The 16,756-nt window shown below is 45.8% G+C and overlaps 1 non-coding gene across 1 annotated transcript; it reads right to left on the bottom strand.

Annotated features, from left to right (window-relative positions):
* Positions 1-5,201: 5,201 nt before the first annotated feature.
* LOC125517776 (small nucleolar RNA Z247) lies at positions 5,202-5,333 on the bottom strand. The gene has a single exon (XR_007287791.1). It is a non-coding gene; the product is annotated as a small nucleolar RNA Z247 (small nucleolar RNA).
* Between the last annotated feature and the right edge of the window lie 11,423 nt (positions 5,334-16,756).

Genomic DNA, 16,756 nt, shown 5'->3' with positions numbered 1-16,756 from the left:
CTTGAGAAAACTCAAATATGAAAATAATGAAATCCCCAACTTTCTCCGTGGGTTCTTGAGTTGCGTAGAATTTCTAGGATCAGACCAAAGGCAAATAAAATATGATATGCAGTGATGATCTAATGTATAACATTCCAAATTGAAAATTTGGGATGTTACATACTTACAACTCGATATTACAACTCGATACTAGAACAAAGATATGACTCTATATGAATGCCTCCAGCGGTGTACCGGGATGTGCAATGATCTAGTGTAGCAATGAATCAAAAAACAGACAAGCCATGAAAACATCATGCTGGCTATCTTACGATCATGCAAAGCAATATGACAATGAATGCTCAAGTCATGTATATAATGATGATGATGGAAGTTGCATGGCAATATATCTCGGAATGACTATGGAAATGCCATGATAGGTAGGTATGGTGGCTGTTTTGAGGAAGGTATATGGTGGGTTTAAGGTATCGGCGAAAGTTGCGCGATACTAGAGAGGCTAGCAAAGGTGGAAGGGTGAGAGTGCGTATAATCCATGGACTCAACATTAGTCATAAAAACTCACATCTTATTGCAAAAATCTATTAGTCATCAAACAAAAGTACTACACGCATGCTCATAGGAGGGTAGATTGGTAGGAAAAGACCATCGCTCGTCCCCGATCGCCACTCATAAGGAAGACAATCAATAAATAAATCATGCTCCGACTTCGTTACATAACGGTTCACCATACGTGCATGCTACGGGAATCACAAACCTCAACACAAGTATTTCTACAATCCACAACTACCCACTAGCATGACTCTAATATCACCATATTTATATCACAAAACTATTGCAAGGAATCAAACATATCATATTCAGTGATCTACAAGTTTTATGTAGGATTTTATGACTAACCATGTGAATGACCAATTCCCGTCATCTCTCTAAATAGATATAAGTGAAGCAAGAGAGTTTAATTCTTTCTACAAAAGATATGCCCACGCTCTAACAAATATAAGTGAAGCGAAAGAGTATTCTACAAATGACAGTTTTCTATGTAAAGAGAAACAGGCAATCCAAACTTCAAATGATATAAGTGAAGCACATGAAGCATTCTATAAAGCCATACTCAAAAGATATAAGTGAAGTGCAAAGAGCATTCTATAAATCAACCAAGGACTATCTCATACCAGCATGGTGCATAAAAAATGAAAACTAAATGCAAAAGACGCTCCAAGATTGCACATATGGCATGAACGAAACGAATCCGAAAACATACTGATACTTGTTGAAGAAAGAGGGGATGCCTTCCGGGGCATCCCCAAGCTTAGACGCTTGAGTCTCCTTGAATATTTACTTGGGGTGCCTTGGGCATCCCCAAGCTTGAGCTCTTGCCTCTCTTCCTTCTTCTCACATCGAGACCTTCTCGATCATCGAACACTTCATCCACACAAAACTTCAACAGAAAACTCGGTAAGATCCGTTAGTATAATAAAGCAAATCACTATTCTAAGTACTTTTGCAAACCAATTCATATTTTGTTTTTTCATTGTGTCTATTGTAATATAACTTTTTCATGGCTTAATCCACTGATATGAATCGATAGTTTCATCAAAACAAGCAAACTATGCATCAAAAATAGAATCTGTCTAAAACAGAACAGTCTGTAATAATCTGAACATTCACCATACTTATGATACTTGAAAAATTCGATAAAAATTAGTAAAGATAAACAATTTGTATAGGAATACATTGCAAAAAGAATCAGAACCATTTGAATTTCCAGCTAAAAATGCAAAATCGCGCACTACAGCCAAAGTTTCTGTCCTGCACCGTACAAACCATCAAGCAAATGTAAACATCCTAAAGGCAAACCTTGGCACATTATTTTTATAATACCATGGAATTGTACAAGGTGATAATTATTTTTTTTGAAAAGTTTCTGTAATCAAGATTCACAAAGTTGTCGTGAGCATGAACAAAGTTCAAGGAGCTCTCCCACTTCAACAATGCTTGTCTTTCTCACTTTCACTTTCCTTTTTGAAAAAGTTTTGGGTTCCCCTCTTTATTTTTGTTGTTTTTAAACTATATAAAAGCACTCAACAAAAATAAATGACTCTCTAAAACTTCCGGGTTGTCTCCCTGGCAGCGCTTTCTTTAAAGCCATTAAGCTAGGCATATAGTGCTCAAGTAGTGAATCCACCCGGATCCCAAGGTATATCAAAGCCAATTTTAATTAACAATGATTTATAATTTAGTAGTGAGCACAAAGTAACATATATCATGCAACAACGAAGTCTAACTCTCTTCCTATGCATCGGCATGTCATAAAAGAACAATTCTTGCACACATAGTAAAGGCCAATGCATAGTATAAGCAATTTCTTGCAATTTTATCATATGGGCAACATAGAGAGGTGGAGATATAGTTCCTCTCTCATAATAATTGCAAGTAGGAGCAGCAAGCACATGCATATTATATTCATCAAAATCATCATGTGCAACGGTAAAAGGCAACCCATCAATATAATCCTTAATAAGTGCAAACTTCTCCGATATAGTGTAGTTGGGAGAATTCAAAAAGATAATAGGACTATTATGCGTGGGTGCAATAGCAACAATTTCATGTCCAACATAAGGAACTATAGCAAGTTCATCTCCATCAGCATAATTCATATTGGCATCTTGGCCACAAGCATAGCAAGCATCATCAAAAAGGGATATTTCAAAAGAATCAACTGGATCATAGCAATTATCATAGCATTCATCATCCTTCGGTAAGCATGAAGGGGAACTAAACAATGTATGAGTTGAAGAGTTACTCTCATTAGAAGGTGGGCACGGGTGATCAATCCGCTCTTCCTCCTTTTGTTCTTTGCTCTCCTCCTCATCTTTTTCATCCAATGAGCTCACAGTTTCATCAATTTCTTCTTCCATAGACTCCTGCAAAATATTAGTCTCTTCTTGGACAGCGGAGACTTTCTCAATAAGCGCATTAATATAGGAATTATATTCATAATTATCATAGCAATATTTTAAGATAGCTAAATTTTCAGGCCTATAAACATCATCATCATAAGCTTCATGATTTTCAAACAAAGATTCAATTTCATAAGCACCCTTAAAAGCAACAAATTCTTCTATTTGTTCCACATCATAGTAATCATATATACCATTATCATAAGAAGCTAAGGTTTCATTATCATTAAATTCACATGAAAAGGGAAGGTGTGGAGCCTTCACCTTAGAGCAACAAGTATAATCATATCTCAAGCATAGTTTCCTAGCATACCAATTCAATATATGAATTTGATCCCATAATAGTTTCCCTTTTTGTGTCAAGCGGTAATCCCTAAAGTATTCACGTTGATCCAATGTTACTCCCATTGCATAATTGAATGGGGTTTTCTCAGGATTATTAAAGTAGTACATAATATCTTTCACACAACCAGCATCGAGGGTTTTAGGAGGTTCCCCATCTCCATGAGCAGAGAGTGCACCTAATTTTTTGGTATTTCGTGTTCCATATCCATAACTAAAGATAAAGAACAACTAAGAACAGCAAATAAAAATTACTTAGTGATAAAGCAAACAAGCACACACGAGAATATTCACCCCACGCTATGGCTCCCCGGCAACGGCTCCAGAAAAAGGTCTTGATAACCCACAAGTATAGGGGATCTCAACAGTTTTTGATAAGTAAGAGTGTCGAACCCAACGAGGAGCTAAAGGTAGAACAAATATTCCCTCAAGTTCTATCGACCACCGATACAACTATACGCATGCTTGATGTTCGCTTTACCTAGAACAAGTATGAAACTAGAATTACTTTGTAGGTGTTTTTGGATAGGTTTGCAAGATAATAAAGATTACGTAAATAAAAACTAGGGGCTGTTTAGATAAAGAAACAATAAAGTAAATATAGCGAGTGTGGAAAAGCGGTGGTAGGAGTTGCGAAATTGTCCCTAAGCAATTGACTACTTTACTAGACTGATAGCAAGTATTATGTGGGAGAGGCCACTGCTAGCATGTCATCCCTGACTTGGAATTCTATGCACTTATGATTGGAACTATTAGCAAGCATCCGCAACTACTAACGTTCATTAAGGTAAAAACCAACCATAGCATTAAGATATATTGGTCCCCCTTCAATCCCGTATGCATCAATTTCTATGCTAGGCTGAAGCTTCTGTCACCCTTGCCCTCCAATACATAGTCCTATCAACATACAACTAACCCTATGGTGTGATCCACGCACGCGCTCATATGATGGGCACCAAAGGACAGCAACATAATCACAAGCAAATTAAATCAATCATAGCAATTCATCAACCACCGATAGGACAACGAAAATCTACTCAGACATCATAGGATGGCAACACATCATTGGATAATAATATGAAGCATAAAGCACCATGTTCAAGTAGAGGGTACAGCGGGTTGCGGGAGAGTGGACCGCTGTGGATAGAGGGGGGAAGGTGATGGAGATGTTGGTGAAGATGGCGGAGGTGTTGGTGTAGATCGCGGTGATGATGATGATGGCCACGGCAGCGTTCCGGCGCCACCGGAAGATAAGGGGAGAGGGGGGCCCTTTGTCTTCTTCTTCCTTGACCTCCTCCCTAGATGGGAGAAGGGTTTCCCCTCTAGTCCTTGGCCTCCATGGCATGGGAGGGGCGAGAGCCCCTCCAAGATTGGATCTGTCTCTCTGTCTCTCTCTGTTTCTGCGTTCTCATATTCTACCCTTTCACCGTTTCTTATATTCCCTGAGATCCGTAACTCCGATTGGGCTAAAATTTTAACACGATCTCTATCCAGATATTAGCTTTCTTGTGGCGAAAGAAGGGCACCAACCGCCTTACGGGGTGGCCACGAGGGTCAGGGGCGCGCCCCCTGCCTCGTGGCCCCTCGGGCATCGTCTCGCGTGGATTTTTCTTCCCAAAAATCATATATATTCCAAAAAAAATCTCCGTCAGTGTTTATCCCGTTTGGACTCCGTTTAATATGGATATTCTGCGAAACAAAAAACATGCAACAAACAGGAACTGGCACTGGGCACTGGATCAATATGTTAGTACCAAAAATAGTATAAAAAGTTGCCAAAAGTATATGAAAGTTGTAGAATATTGGCATGGAACAATCAAAAATTATAGATATGATGGAGACGTATCAAGTATGCAGAGGATTGTCGGAGATCACCGCCATGGAGGAGGGTGAGGCGGGCATCAAAACTGAGCAGCTGACTGTGCAGCTCCGGAACCGTGATAGGTTCCACCCGTGCAGCAAGAGCAGAAACGACAGGATTATACTCCATATCAAGGCCAGCAAGGATCTTGGAGACGATCTCCGGATCGGAGAGCACCGACACAGTGCATGCGACTTCATCTGTGAGGGTTTTGATCTTGCTGGGGTACTCTGCCATGGACATGTTACCTTTTTTAAGGTTGGTGATCTCGATGCGTGTGTTGATCGCCTGCGCTTGGCTCTGGGCAGTGAACATGTCGTTGATGGCGCGCCACACCGCGGCCGGCGTCTGGAGCATGGCCACCTGGGACAGGATCTCGCGAGAAAAAGAACCCATCAAGAACCCTTGAAGTTGTTGCCGTTGGGCATACCACAGAGTGCGAGCGAAGTTGACAACTTGCTCTTCTTTGCCATCCTTGGTGATGGTGAGAGTGGCCGGCGGTGGCGGGCTCGTTGCGTCGAGGTGGTGCTTCATCTGGGAACCCTTGATCTGGGGGAGCACGATGGCCTTCCATAGCAGGAAATTCCCCTTTGTCAGCTTCTCCTGTGGTGGCGATCCGAGGAAAGTATTGGTGGCTGTGGATGAGGAGGCAAAGGTGGAGGCGGAGGAGGTGGTGGTGATCGCGCCCATGGTGTTGGGTGACATGGAGGCGGAGGTGGTAGACATGGCTCGGTCGCGAAGGTAGCTAGATGCGATCTCTTTCAGTCTAATGAGGAAGAGGCTCTATTACCATGTGAAATAGTTTGGAAAGCGTAGAACCCTTTGTCTCGGGCCGCATTGTATATATTAGGCAAAGTCTTGATGCACAAGTTACAGAGAGATCGAGAGAGAGAGAGAGAGAGAGAGAGAGATCAAGAGGAGGAGATCGACCAAGAGGTCGTTACAAGAGATAAGGGAGAAGAAGAGATAGAATTGAGATACAAGTTAAACAACCTCTCCTATCTATACAATAATTCTAACATACAGCTCCAGCACGTCGTCCGAGTCTTGCCGCATATCTATCTATGTCGGAGCAGAGCACAAGCCATTCAATCAACGTCTTCCCCCGTGTTCCCAAACGTAGATACAAGCATCAGTTGATTGACCTGCATATCAGAGAATCGCAAACATAGGACGACGGCCGGGATCACGCAGATGGACCTGCCACGGCTGCTACCTCAGGACGTGCTCGCCGACGTCCTCCGGTTTATTCCGCCGTGCAGCCTCGCCGCATGCCGCTGTGTTTGCAAGGCCCTGCGGAGCACCATTGACGACCACTGCCTACTATGTGCGGATCTCCTCCCGCTGTCGGTCGCCGGCATCTTCATCAATTTCAACGACCTCCCTCTGCCGGAATTTTTCTCCCGTCCCTCGGCGCCCGCGGGGCCCTCAATCTCCGGTAGATTCGACTACTTGCCATACTCCGGTCTCCGTTTGATCCAAGATCACTGCAACGACCTCCTCTTATTCAAGAACTACGTGGCTAAACCTGCCACTCGACAATGGGAATCCTTGCCATCGCATCCAATGTTCATGGACTTAGATGCGGATTTCACTTATGAAGAGTACCTCGTGTTTGATCCAATGTTATCACCCCACTATGAGGTGTTTGTAATCCCACGTCTATGTTACAAAAGAGTGATGAGAGGTTTTCATGACAACAATTCAGAGGTGATGGAGAAATCTGAGTGGCCACCGTCTCTGCTTGGCTTGCACGTGTTCTCCTCAAAGTCGGGTTGTTGGGAGGGGAGGGGTTTTATTCGAGAAGGAAAGGTTGTTGGCACCGTCGCCAAAAAGCGACGCCCACATTGGAGTTGGGATAAAAAATGAGATGGCGTATATTGGCGGGGTGACCTTTTCGTGCTGTGTGAAGCTGAATTTATAATGAGGTATGTAGTCACTCTTGAAGCATCATACTATTTTAATGTCGATTTCTTCATGATTCAAATATTGTCGCTCATAAAATTTATTGTTTACGTATTTATTAATTTATTTTTTTGTAGGATATATTTGTCAAATTGTACATATAAATTAATTAAATCGCCGACGGATACTGAAGTATGCAAAAGTTCGAGACTTCATCTAGGACGGTCGAAAAAAGGGGTGTTGTTGGGGATATAGCTATCAGTTATGACCCGCCCAGGAGGGGCCGGGTCAGCCCCAATGGCGGGTTACAAAGGAAGCCCAGTAAACATTCAAGACAGTAGTTTATCAAATCTTAGAGAAGGCCTAAAGGCCTAGAGGCGGCTTAAGGCCCAATATTGTAAACCGCCGTATGTAAGGAAAGACTTGTAAAGAAAGGCATGTAAAAGAAGTAACTGAGCCGGACACAATTTATGAGCCGGTCGGGACTCTGTAGGCCACCAGGCGTCAACCCGTGTATATAAGGGGACGACCCGGTGGCGGCTTAGGGCAAGAAACAACAGATCGATAACCAAGCCGGCGGATTAGCCTCTTGGTGATCGAAACCCCAGCAATACAAACACAAATAGACGTAGGCTTTTACCTTCATCATAAGGGGCCGAACTAGTATAAAACCTCTCATGTCCTTTTTTCCGATTAACCCCTTTAAGCTTCCTAGTTGCGATGGCCCTACGACTAAGTCCTTCTGCTAGGACATCTGTCGTGACAATTCCACGACAGTTCACGCCCACCGTGGGGCCAGCGCACGGTGGATTTGAGTTCTTGAAGGGCAACTTCGAAGGGCTCAAGGGATACGCTGTGGGCAGGATGACCAAGAATCATTGCGGCAAGCTTTACATCGACGACGAAGGCTGGGGCCCCGAGGCTGGCTCAATCGAGTACGGGTACCGGGTCCCCTTCGGCGGAATTCATGTCTTCATCGGCCGGATCGGCGAATCGGGCCCTGAGCCGGACGTCCACACCAACCTCGTCGAAACGGCTCAGCGCGCGAGGACCACCCGTGTTCAATCTGCCGTGAAGCATGCTTTCGTAGGCTGCGTCCAAGGCGGTGAATACTCTGAAGGATCGGTGGATGGTGGTGAGACGACCGTCGGTTCTGATGCTACATCATCAACGGGCGAGACGGACTCTTTGTATCAGCTGCAGGATGGCATCCTCGGGGGTTGTTCCAATGGCAGCAGTATTCCGGACCCCCTTGAGCCACCGAATTGGGCCGGAGTCTTCATGGCAGGAATACATCCCGGGCAAAACTCCACAGCAGCAGTGGCAACAGCTACTGGGTCGGCCGCAGCCGGGTCAGGAGACCCTGCGCGCCCCCAGCTCAGATTCTAATGGACCTCATGGATAAACTGACGACTCTATTGACTGTCGTGGTAGAGCCGGCAGATAAAGCCCAGCATGACGCAGAGGTGGCACGCGTATGTGAAGAGATGGTACAAGCTAAATAAAATTTAGCAGCAGAGGAGGTCAGGATGGCAGCGGAGCGGGTGGCTTTGGACGTTCATGCCCAACAGCTTCAAGCGGATACTTTTCGGCTCTCAGTGGATCTGAACGCATCAAGCGAGGTTATGAGAAGAAGGCATCAGAAAACTCAGTCACGTCTACCTCTGACGCTTGATCCTAGGAACCTTTTTCATACACCCGGGGCTGGGGCAAGCAACCCGCCGGAGGCAAATCGGATCACGACGCCCGGGGCACCGGTTCAACCGCGCGCCATGGAACCACCTCGTGTGCATACTGCTCCGCCTCATTATGTACCAACACCGCCAGGTCACTTCTTCAATCCCTTGGAAAACCTCATTGCAGCATCGGCTCGTTTGGCGGCTCTCCCGATGGAAGGCGACTCGCCGGCGGCAATCAAAACTTGAAGGGTGAGAGAACTTCTTCAAACAGCTCTGGCACAGCAGGATGCGTACTCCTACAATTGAGACAGGATCCATTCAACTCCTCGCCCGAGCCGGAGCCCAAGCTACAATAGGCATATGGATTCAGCTGACATGTCAAGCAATGCTCAACGCCACAACCGGCCGCATAGGTATGAGCCGGTGCAGGATTGAGCCCTTAACTTGGCGGATCAGGAGAGGATCCGACAAGAGGCCGAGCGAGTGGTTCAACTGGCAGCAGAGCAGGCGGCTCATCAGACTTTTCCGGCTTATCCAGCAACCTCGATCAAGGTAGGAGTGACCACAAGAACCGGAGGTGTCCCTTGCCTGGTGCCGGCCATACGTAATGAGCGTTTGCCAAAGGACTTCAAGGGGCCTCGTAAGGTGCCTAATTACACGGCCGACTTGCAGCCTGGGGCTTGGATTGAGAGTTATGAGATGGCTATGGAGTTGTTGGAGGTCAGCGATGCGGCAATGGCTAAGTATTTCACTATGATGTTGGATGGAACGGCTCGTACTTGGTTGAAGGGGTTGCCACCCAATTCTATCAGCTCATGGCGGAGTTGAAGGCCCGGTTCATTCAGAACTTCAAAGACACATGTAAACAACCTATGTCGATTGTGGACCTGACTAATTGTAAGCAAGAGGACGGTGAATCTACAACCCATTGGGTGCGCCGGGTCAAGAAGATAATACATTCATCTGATAAGATGGACGCCGACTCAGCAGTCTTGATGTTGGAGAAAAATTGCCGTTTTGAACCTCTGAAGCAGAAGTTGGGGCGGCACAAACGTGACTGCAACGACATGGGCCAGTTGATGGCGGCTCTCGTCAAGTATGCTGATTCTGATAGTACCAAGGACCCGGTGTCTGACGAAGAAAAGACAGGGAAAGGAAATAAGAACAGCAACGACAAGGGTCACCAGCATAACTCGGCAAATCAAGGAGGTAATAAACGTAAGGCTGATGAATTTGTCGCTAACACCAATGCGCAGGGCGGCAATCAACGGCGCAAGGGCAGGCAACCCCCTCGGTCGGGCGGGTCAGGTTCCACCCTTGAGCAACTATTGAATGAACCTTGTCCAAGACACGGCGGCTGGGAGAAGCCAGCCACCCACCTGTGGAAGGATTGTACAATCATGAAGGCGTTTAAAAATCTGAATGCATTTGATGGAGGTCATGGCCCAGGCGGCGGTTTAAGTGGGCGGTTTCCATGGCCCGGGCGCCGGTTCGGGCAAAGGAGGTTTTCACGGTCAGGGCCATCCAGGTAACTAGGAAGGTTATAATCCACAACCCGGCCAAGGTAATCAGCAGCAACAATCCGGATATCAAAGCAACCCAAAACAGTTGAATAGTGGACAATACCATGTGTTCACCACTAGTTTATGTAAGAGGGACCAGAAGCTTCACAAGAGGGTCGTCAATGCCGTTGAGCCGGCGATTCCACGTTACTTGCGGTGGTCAGAACAGCCTATTGTGTGGAGCAGAGAGGATCATCCACCCCGGGTTGATAATCCGAGTCACTTGGCCTTGGTAGTAGCGCCTCAGGTTGGTGGATATAAATTCACTAAGGTGATCATGGATGGAGGCAGCAGCATCAACATCCTCTACTATGAGACGTTCCGTCGGATGGGGTTGACTGATAAGAGTCTTAAGCAATCCAACACTGTTTTTCACGGTGTGGTACCTGGCAAGTCGGCATACCCAGTTGGTAATATTGAACTGGAAGTAGCCTTTAGGGATGAGTATGACTCCAGAGCAGAAAAATTAACCTTTGAGGTGGTTAATATCAAAAGCCCATATCATGCTCTGTTTGGACGGCCGGCTTATGCCAAGTTCATGGCTCGGCCGTGTTATGTGTATTTGTAGCTCAAGATGTCGGGTTATAAGGGCACCATTATAGTACATGGAAGCCAGAAAATAGCCCTGGAGTGTGAAGAAGGTGATGCTACATATGTTGAGTCTGTTTGTGCAACAGAGGAGTTAAAGTTTTATAAGGATCATGTTGACCTGGCAGACATGACGTCTTTAAAGAAACCAACAACGGAGCATGAGCCGGTGTTAAAATTCAAATCAGCTGATGACACCAAGATGATTGACTTTGTGCCTGGCGACTCATCCAAGCAGTTCATCATCAGTGCAAACTTGGATCCAAAATAGGAAAGCGCACTCATCGAGTTCATCCGTGAGAACTGGGACATCTTTGCATGGAAACCTTCCGACATGCCGGGTGTCCCGAGGGAACTTGCTGAGCACACCCTCAATATTGATCCAGAGTTTAAACCGGTTAGACAATTTCTCCGACGGTTCAATGAGGAAAGGGGCAAGGCCGTTGGAGAAGAGGTGGCCCGGCTCTTGGCGGCGGGGTTCATTGTGGAAGTCTTTCACCCAGAGTGGTTAGCCAACCCGGTGCTCGTACTCAAAAAGAACGGCACCTGGCGTATGTGTGTGGATTACACCGATTTAAACAAGGCGTCCGGCTGACCCTTTTGCTCTCCCCCATATTGATCAGATCATCGATGCTACGGCGGGTTACGCACGTTTGAGTTTCTTGGATGCTTATTCAGGTTATCATCAGATCAAGATGGCAATCAAAGATCAGGAGAAGACAGCTTTTATCACTCCGTTTGGAGCTTTTTGCTATGTGTCTATGCCTTTTGGGCTTAAGAGTGCCCAGGCGACTTATCAACGGTGTGTGCAGAATTGTCTTCACAATCAGATTGGGCGTAATGTTCATGCTTATGTGGATGATATAGTGGTAAAGACCAGGAAAGAGGAAACCTTGGTCACAGATCTAAAAGAGACCTTCGATAACCTCTGGGTCTACAAAATGATGCTTAACCCGGCTAAGTGTGTTTTTGGAGTCCCGACCGGCAAGCTCTTAGGCTTCTTGATGTCCAACCGAGGTATTGAAGCTAACCCGGAGAAAATTAAGGCAATCACATCCCTGGCCAAACCAACATGCATCAATGACGTCCAACGGCTGGCGGGTCGTGTGGCTGCTTTAAACCGGTTCATAAGCTGGTTAGGGGAGAAAGTGATGCCTTTGTATCAAATGATGAGGAAAATAGATGATTTTGTTTGGAGTGATGCTGCGAACTCTACTTTTGAGGATTTGAAGAAACAGCTTGCTGAGCCACCGGTTCTTCCTGCCCCAATTGAGAAAGAGCCGCTATTGTTATATGTAGTCGCTAACTCATGGGTTGTTAGTGTGGCAATTGTGGTGGAGCGCAAAGAGGTTGGCAAGGAACATCCGGTTCAGCGGCCGGTTTATTACATCAGTGAGGTACTGATTGAATCTAAACAAAGATATCCACATTGGCAGAAGCTCATTACAGGGTGTTCATAGCAAGCCGGAAGCTCAAGCATTACTTTTAGGGTCACCCGGTCAGTGTGGTTAGCTCTGCGCCTTTGGGGGACATCATCCAAAATAGAGAGGCCACTGGACGAGTCGCCAAGTGGGCCATTGAACTTGGATCTCATGGGTTGAAGTATGTGCCACGTACTGCGATCAAGTCTCAAGCGCTGGTTGACTTTATTAATGACTGGACAGAGATGCAGATGCCGGAGGAGAAACCAGACAACACGTATTGGACTATTCACTTTGATGGGTCCAGACAGTTGGAAGGCTCGGGGGCTGGAGTTTTTTTAACCTCCCCTCGAGGTAACAAATTTTTTTATGTGTTGCGGCTGATGTTTCCTTGCACTAACAACGCAGCGGAATATGAAGCCTTTCTCCACGGTCTTCGAGTGGCAAAAGAGATGAGCCTGAGCCGGGTCCGGTGTCTTGGCGATTCAGATTTAGTAGCTCAACAGGTATCAGGCAAGTGGGATTCCAAAGACCCTCTCATGGCGGCTTATCGCCGTGAAGTTGATGCTTTTGCAGGACATTTTAAAGGATATCAGGTGGACCACATTGACCGTAGGAAGAACGAAGCAGCCGATGCTCTAAGCCGGTTGGGATCTCAACGTAAGCCGGTGCCACCTAACACCTTTTTGGATGTTTTGCATAACCCATCTGTTAAGTTACCCACAGAGGAAGATCTAGTTGTTCCTGACCCGGAGGCATAGTTGGTGGCGGCTCTTCATGTCATCCCAGATTGGACAGTGCCGTTCTTGGCTTATATGACCCGGGGCGAGCTACCAGCAGATGAGACCCTGGCCCGAGAGATAACCCGGCGGTCTAAGTCAATGACGATTTCTGACGGAGAACTATACCATCGCAGCGTCTCTGGAGCGTTTCAGCAGTGTGTTTCCCCTGAAGAAGGCCAAGAAATACTTCGTGAGATCCATGAAGGCGATTGTGGTCATCATGCCGGGTCAAAATCTCTGGTGGCCAAGGCTTTTCGTCACGGTTTTTACTGGTTGACGGCTCACGCTGATGCAGAGGATCTGGTCAGTAGATGTGATGGATGTCAAAAATTCGCACGGCGAGCACATGTGCCAGCTCAAGAGCTACGGATGATTCCAATCACTTGGCCGTTTGCGGTCCGGGGGCTTGACATGGTTGGACCTTTCAAAAGGTCTAAGGATAAAAAGACACATCTTTTAGTGGCAGTTGACAAATTCACAAAGTGGGTTGAGGCAGAGCCAGTGAGTAAGTGTGATGCGGCCACGACGGTTCAGTTCATGAAAAAGGTGATCTTCCATTTTGGTTTTCCACACAGCATTATCACTAACAAATGGCACTAATCTATCCCAAGGGGCTATGGAGGAGTTTTTTCAACGTGAGCATATTCGGCTTGATGTCTCTTCTGTAGCTCATCCTCAATCCAATGGTCAAGCTGAGAGAGAAAATCAGGAAATCTTAAAAGGTCTCAAGCCCCGGCTTATGGTTCCCTTGCAGCAAACTCCGGGTTGTTGGGTAGAGGAATTACCCTCGGTGCTGTGGAGTATCAACACCACACCTAACAAGTCTACAGGTTACACACCTTTCTTCATGGTGTATGGAGTAGAAGCAGTGTTGCCTAGTGACATCCGTCATGACTCGCCCCGTGTGGCGGCTTATGTTTAAGCTAACAATGAACAAGCCAGACAAGATGCACTTGACCTATTAGATGAGGAAAGAGACTTAGCAACGGCTCGATCAGCAATTTATCAACAGGACCTGCGTTGTTATCACAGTCGCCGGGTTAAGTCCAGGACCTTTCAAGAAGGCGACCTGGTGCTCCGGCTCATCCAGGATCTGTCAGATGCACACAAGTTATCCCCGCCTTGGGAAGGACCTTTTGTGGTCAGCAAAAACTTAAACAACGGGTCATATTACCTCATTGACGTTCGAGAGCACAAAGACTCACGTAAGTCGGAAGAGGAGACCCGCCGGCCGTGGAACATTGCTCAACTTCGGCCATACTACACCTGAGCCACCGGCTCTCATCATGTACATACTTTGAGGTTGTATATATTATGATAAGTAATAAAGCAGGACCATCGGTCTCTTTTCTTTTCAGAAAGATTACGCATCTTTATTATTTTTACTACTATTTTTCAAATGACTATTAAGGAACTAATCATATTTGAATCAGGTCTCACCTTTTTTGGTCTGGCTTATGATCGTATTCGAATCTAGCTGCAATTATCATGGTCACTTGGGGGCTTCCTGTTCAAACATAGGTCGTATTCGAACCAAAGAGAACATAGCTGTCGAAACCCTTTTGATCGGCTCAAAGCCAAACTCACTAGGGGGTTTCTTGATCGTATCCGAATCACAGTTTAACCCCTTGTGGGTCCGACTTGGATCGTATTCGAATCAGGGTCGTTAAAAACCTCTCAAGGTCATTTGGGGGGCTTCCTGTTCAAACATAGGTTGTATTCGAACCAAAGAGAACATAGTTGTCAGTACCCTCTTGATCGGCGCAACACCAAAGCCACTGGGGGCTATATGGTCGTATTCGAACCTTAGCTTAACCCCTTTGGTCTGGTTTACTGATCGTATTCGAATCAGAAACCCCCAACCTTTAATTACAAGGTTAATTTTGTTTAAACATCTGTTATTTGCCTTATTGGCTTTTTTGTTGTCTCAATTTCACAAATAATCAGCATAGTCTTTTCACCGGCTGGACTATTTGACAACAAGCCGCCAGGGCATGATAATCATTAAGTATTCAGAAGCATTGACTTCTCAAAAAAGACTGGATTATCAACTTCATCACCCGGGTCATTTAAACCGGTGGTCCGGAGATCGAAGGTACAGGTGTGGCTATTGTTTATGGACAGTTGCTTTCTGTAATCATCAAAGGTTATTTCAGTCTTGTTTTCCTTTTTACATCTGGTTCTGCTCTTTACTATGATAAAAATATTGGCTATAAACCGGGTGTTCTGGCCCGTTTGGTACTAAGCCGCCAAGCTAGTTTTTTTCTTGTATCTACAGAAACAGAGCTGAAGTATTGCAGGGACAACCATAAATATGATGCATATATCGACATCAGGAAACACAGAATCACACACAGTGTTTTATGCGCGATGGCATAGGCAAAGCATGCAGTGTTTTCACAGCTAATCTATTACAAGGCTTTTACAAGCCGATGAAGATGGTTATCACTCCTCCCTTGCTGGTTCACTGCCCTCTGCTGATTGGAAGCTGGATTTTGACCAATCAAAACCATTCACGGCGAAAAACTCTGCTTCTTCATCAATCAGGTCGGCGGGATCAACTTCCAGAGCAAATGTATGTTCACGAACAGGCGGGATTAAATCTGTCACCTTGTACGAGGGAGTTGCCATCTTCTTATTTTCCACATCAAAACCCTTCTGATACTTGTCGATATTGGTTTCATCTCCAAGAATAGTCGCCTGAGGTCGAACTCCGCGCACGCAAGCCATGAAGTCATCTTGTTCAATGGGAGATCCGTCTTCCTTCAAGGTAGGATACCCTCTGGCTACGTCCGCTGGGTCTAGATCTGGCACCCAAGCCTTGGAGCGGCTCAGGGCAGTCAAAGCTCCGACTCTAGGACAGGAGCGCTTCACTTCTTGGAACCTGGCGGGTAGGATTGACAGCTTCTTTAAGACATCACTGAGCCGGTTGGGTCCTTGATTGGCAGGAGAGATAGCGGCAAGTGCCCGTTGTGCGCCAATATACAATTGCTCCACTAAGGTATACACCGCCTTCAGTTTAATCGCATGGTCTTGGCTCAGAATCTTGCTTCATGGTCCTGCACATATTTTGTAAACAAAGAGTCAGCTGGCGGCCTATATTCTGGATCAACAAAAAGTACACAAGATCAAATACAGATGGCTTACCAAATATGGCGGCCACCATTTGAGACACCCGATCCTTTAAACTGGTCAGCTCCGTGGTAACCTCTTCAAGGGCTGCTTCAGCCTTCTCAGCGCGTTGTGTCAGAAGCATTTTTTCTTCAGCCCAGGTTTTCTTCTTGGCAGTAAAGCTAGTTTTTAATTTTTCTGTCTCAGAGAGACTTACTTGTAGTTTGGAGTCAGCGGACTTGATTTCTGCCTCCTAACCCGCCAGCCGGGTCTTTGCATCAGTTAATTGCGAGCTCAGTTCAGATAAGGCATTCTGCAAAACATACCCAGATGAGTCAAGATTTCAATTAAGGTTCAAAAGTTAAAGATTCAAGTCTCAAGTACTTTGCACTGCAAAACCACTTGACACTTGGGGGGCTAATGTATGCCAAAACAATTTCTTATGACTCTACAACATACTTCTAGTCCCAAGTACTTTACAAAGTAACAGCACTTGGCACTTGGGGGCTAATGTATGGTATTCAGCAAGTTTCTCAAGGTTAAAC

The sequence above is a fragment of the Triticum urartu genome, chromosome 6A (genome assembly GCF_056163025.1).
Source record: "Triticum urartu cultivar PI428250 chromosome 6A, HENAU_Tu73, whole genome shotgun sequence".
In the NCBI taxonomy this organism is placed as follows: Eukaryota; Viridiplantae; Streptophyta; class Magnoliopsida; order Poales; family Poaceae; genus Triticum; species Triticum urartu.
Note: the sequence above shows the minus strand (reverse complement) of the source record. Positions and strands in the feature narration are given on the sequence as shown.